Source organism: Penaeus vannamei, chromosome 22 (genome assembly GCF_042767895.1).
Source record: "Penaeus vannamei isolate JL-2024 chromosome 22, ASM4276789v1, whole genome shotgun sequence".
Classification (NCBI taxonomy): domain Eukaryota; kingdom Metazoa; phylum Arthropoda; class Malacostraca; order Decapoda; family Penaeidae; genus Penaeus; species Penaeus vannamei.
The window spans coordinates 145,001-150,000 of NC_091570.1; the positions used below are offsets into that span (position 1 = coordinate 145,001).

The window sequence follows — 5,000 nt, forward strand, 5'->3', positions numbered from 1 at the left end:
CGAGAGAGAGAGAAAAAAAAAACATACACAAACCGATTCATGTTTTGATCCATTTCACTTTTAAAACCCAAACGTCACGACCGTCTGCGCAACGGCCCCCCCGCCCCCCCGCCCCCCCGCGCCCCCCGGGGAACAACAATTAAAACGGAGGGAGCAACTCATTCCGCCTGCATCGTTCCCCGTCACACCGTGCTTAGTCTTCGCCGCTGGGTCTTATCAATAATTTAATAAACTGATACGCCTTTTGCTGTTCTACATAATGGAGTGACAGGTAAAAAAAAAAAAGAAAAAGAAAAAAATAAGGAAGGAAATATTGCATTGCTATACTGGCAGCTACATGGGCAGGTATATAAAACAAGGCCTGTTGTTAGGCGACTGAAAGAAAACTTCGTGTTAAACTGAATGCTACAAGAACAGGCAAAAAAGACGAAGAAAAGGAAGGAGGAACAAGGAAAGGAGCAGGACCTTCGAAGGACTCGCCGCTCTCCGTCTCCCTCTACGTAAAGTCCCTCCAAGTCCAGTTCGGTTCAGGAAAGCACAATTGTCTTTCGATTTACTTTCGTCCACAACCGGAGCAGACGACACGAACAACACGGCAGAAGGGTCTTCGATTCCGTCCTTGGAACCGACCCGAAAATGCTACAAAGTTAAAAAAAACACTTCGACATCACCCTCCACACCCCCTCACCCCCACCCCCTTCCTCACCCTAACCTCCACCCCCACGATTTTTCTTTCGCCGCAAGCACAGCGATACACTGCAATTTCCTCTGCAAGCAACACGTCTGCCAACACAAACAGCATTGGGTACGGAGCATGGTTATGTCAACAGCGATAGACAGTGTACGTGGACGGCTGCGACTGCCTGTATTAACCCTTTCCGAGCCGTGACTGCACACAAGCAACAAGCATAACACGGCGGAGAGAGTGCAACATCCAGTCCGGCCTCCCTTGCAGCGACGCCTCCACCCCCCTCCCCCCCCATGCAGGAGCACGAGCGCGAGCACTGTCCCCATAAGTCGAATTAAACGCAATCCACAGGTAGAGAGCCCTTTTGCCACGGTAATTTCCCTTCCCTCTTCCCCGTCTTCTTCTTTTTATTTTTCCTTCTCCTTCTCCTTCTTCTTTTTCTTTTTCTTTTTCCTTCCCCTCCTCTTTCTCCTTCCCTTATCCCTCCTCCTCCTTCTCCTTCCCACTACTCCTTCTCCTCCACCTTCTTCCTCCACTCTTATGGAGGCAATGATCAAACCTTCCATTAAACAGCCATTTCGGAATCGCAGAATCCCGCTGAGTGATTTAAATGAGGAGATAGGAGGGAAAGGGAGAGAAGTGGGAGAGAGGAGAATGGGAAAGAAGGGGGGGGGGGAAGGGACGTTCCGGGGAGAGAAAGCAAGAGGGGTTGGATATGGTGAGAGGACGGAAGCAGGAGGAGGAGGAGGAGGAGGAGGAGGAGGAGGAGGAGGAGGAGGAGGAGGAGAAGAAGAAGAAGAAGAAGGAAGAAGAAGAAAAAGAAGAAGAAGAAGAAGAAGAAGAAGAAGAAGAAGAAGAAGAAGAAGAAGAAGAAGAAGAAGAAGAAGAAGAAGTAGAAGAAGAAGAAGAAGAAGAAGAAGAAGAAGAAGAAGAAGAAGAAGAAGAAGAAGAAGAAGAAGAAGGAGAAGAAGAAGAAGAAGAAGAAGAAGAAGAAGAAGAAGAAGAAGAAGAAGAAGAAGAAGAAGAAGAAGAAGAGGAAGAGGAAGAGGAAGAAGAAGAAGAAGGAGAAGAAGAAGGAGAAGAAGAAGGAGGAGCAAGAAAAGGAGAAGGAGGAGTAGGAAGAAGAAGAAGAAAGCAAGAGGGTGGATATGGTGAGAGGGGGAGAGAAGTGGGTAAGTATATGAGAGGGAGAGAGAGAGAAAGAAAAGGAGAGGAAGAGGAGACAGAGGATCACAAAAGGAGAGCGGAGGGGAAAGAAAGGTTCAATTTTTATTCTTTCAATATCCTATTAAGCAACTTCCCTCGTTTGCTTCTTCCCTTTTAATGTCTCGTCTTTTATCCTTCGTTAACGGAAACTTTCCTAACATTCTCTCACCCTTTCCCCCTTCCTCTCTATCTCTCTTTCAACAATTTATCATTCCTCCTTCTTATCCCCTCTCATACCCCTCCCCCTCCTGCGCGAGTTATCCGGAACAAACACAATAAAGCGTAAAAAAAAGAAAAAAAAGACAAAAAAAAAGAAAAAACAGAATATCTAAAAAAAACATAAGAAAATAGAAGATAAAAAGGGAAAAAACACAAAAAACAGAAGAAAATAGAAGATAAAAAGGAAAAAAACAAAAAAAAAACAGAAGAAAATAGAAGACAAAAAGGAAAAAAAAAATGAAAATAGAGGATAATAAGGAAAACACAAAAAACAGAAGAAAATAGAAGATAAAAAGGAAAAAGAAAAGAAAAGAGAAGGGATCCCCGCCTGGGTCTTCCTCACACCAGGAACCGGGGTCTTACCTCCTGACCGGCAAATCGTCACTCATTTCTCGCCTCTTTAGTGAAAGAGACACATGAATTGTGTTTTCATTTTTCCTTATTTCTTATCCTTCTAATTTCTTTTTTTCTTTTTTCTTTACGTTTTTTTTCTTGTTTCTTATCCTTCTAATTTCTTTTTTTTTTTTTTCTTTACGTTTTTTTCTTCACGTCTCAACGGACAAAAGCAAAAGCTCTTGACAGTGAAGTACTTTTATTATCCATTTTCCTTACTTTTCACTTTCGAGCAAATGGAATATCTTCGTCACAGAGAGAGGAAGTGCAGAAATGAGAGAGAGAGAGAAAGGAGAGGATTAGGAAAGGAAAGAGAGAGGGGAGAAGGAAATGAAAGAGGGAGAAGAGGAGATAAGGAAAGAGGGAGGGAGAAGGAAATGAAAGAGGGAGAAGAGGAGATAAGGAAAGAGGGAGGGAGAAGGAAATGAAAGAGGGAGAAGAGGAGATAAGGAAAGAGGGAATGGAGTAAAGAGAAGAGATAAGGTAAGAGGGAATGAAGAAACGAGTAGGGGGAAAGGAGGCGGAGAGAAAAGAGGAAGAAGAGGAGGAAAAGGAAGAAGAGGGAAGAGGAGGAAAGGAAAAGGGAGACGAGTAAAGTGAGAAGGGTGAGAAGAAGGGAAGTGACAAAGAGAAGAAAAGACCGCTAGGACGGGGGACGCAAAGATAGGATTTGGAGAAGAAAGGAAAGGAGAGGAGAGATGAGGAGAGGAGGTGAAGAAAGAAGAAGAGACAGGAGATGAGGGGAGGAAGAGAGAAGCTGCGACATGAGGAGGGATACGAAGACAAAATGAAACACGAGGAAAAGGGGAGGAAAAAAGAAGACAACGAAAAGAAGACAGAAGAGACAAGAAGAGAAGTAACACGAAAAAGAGGGGAAGAGAGGGAATAACAGACAGAGAGTGAGAGAGAAGAAAGAAAAGAAAAGGAAATCGGATAAGACGCCGTTCCCGAGAGCGGCCGAGGGAACGGACCTTCCACAGTGAGCGCAAGAATGTGATCAGCGGCCGGTCTATGACGCGAGGGGACACAGGGAGGGAAGGGGGGGGAGGGAGAGAGATGGAAGGAAGGGGGAGGGAGAGAGAGAGATGGAAGGAGAAAGGGTGGGAAGGGGAAGGGAGAGAGGGAGAGGGAGGGAAGGGGAAGGGAGAGAGAGAGAGGGAGGGAAGGGGTAGAGAGAGGGAGGGAAGGGGGAGAGAGAGAAGGAGGGAAGGGGGAGGGGAGAGGGAGGGAAGAGGGGAGGGAAGAAAGGGAAGGAGGGAAGGGGGAGGAAGAGAGAGAGGGAGGGAAGGGAGGGAGAGAGAGAGGGAGGGAAAGGGGGGAGGGAGGAGAGAGAGGGAGGGAAGGCGGAGGGACATAGAGAGAGGGGAAGGGAAGGGGGAGGGACATAGAGAGAGGGAGGGAAGGGGGAGGGAAAGAAAGAGGAAGGGGGAGGGAGAGAGAGAGGGAGGAGAAGAAAGGGAAGGAAGGGAGAGAGGAAGGAAGGGAGAGAGAGAGGGAGGGAGGGAGGGAGGGAGGGAGTAGGAGAGAGGAAGGGGAGGGAGAGAGAGATGGAGAGGAAGGAGAGAGAGAGGGAGAGAGAGGGAGGGAGGGAGAAAAGGAGGGAAGGGGGAGGGAAAGCGATATAAAGAAGGAGAGGGAGAGAGGGAGAAGGAGAGAAGTTCAGAAATAGATAGACAAACAGATTGAAAGACACACAGATAGATAGATAGATAGATAGAATGGGTGGAGGAAGAGATAGGTAGGGGATTGAGAAAGAAAGAAAGAAAGAAAGAGAGAGAGAGAGAGAAAGAGAGAGAGATAAATAAATAGATAGAGAGAGAGAGAGAGAGAGAGAGAAAGAGAGGCGCTCGCACGACCCAAGGTTCCCGAGGATAATTTTGCCGAGGACACATTGGCTAAGCCCCAACGCCTGTGGGAGGGGAGGATGCCCAGGGGGGGAGGGGGGGAGGGGGGGAAATGGAGATTTTAATACGGGGGTTGAAGGCAGTTGCATGCACTCCGATCCCTCTGCAACTGTCTGTCTCCCCCCACTCCCTCATCCCTCTCTCACTCTTCCCCACTCCCTCACCCACCCTTTCCCCCTCTGTCTCCCTCCCACCTCTCTCTCACTCTTCCCCACTCCCTCATCACCCATCATTTCCCCCTCCCCCTCGCCTCCTCCCCCTCCCCCTCCCCCTCATGTTCAGTGACGCAACACAAGAGCAACAAACAGATATATCGAAGTCCCTCTGGATTGCCTTCAAATCATGAAAATGTAAGCAACTCAATTTACAGTACAGTAACACCAGCCCCTTTTAAAATGCAAAGCCAATACTACTACACTGAATAAAACAGGTTATGATAAAAACAAATCACAGACAGGGAGACAATCCGATGATGCAATGCACAAAAAAAAATAATCAATAAAAATGAAAATCGCTTTGCATCACATATTTACGAGATCGAGAAAATACCCGAAATTCACACAAATAAAGCAGGGATTCTACACGTCGCA

The 5,000-nt window shown here is 47.0% G+C and overlaps 1 protein-coding gene across 5 annotated transcripts in view; it reads right to left on the reverse strand.

The window, feature by feature from the left end:
- Pi3K21B (phosphatidylinositol 3-kinase regulatory subunit alpha) overlaps positions 1-5,000 on the reverse strand; it is a 612,638-nt gene that overhangs the window by 82,822 nt on the left and 524,816 nt on the right. The window lies entirely within an intron of this gene.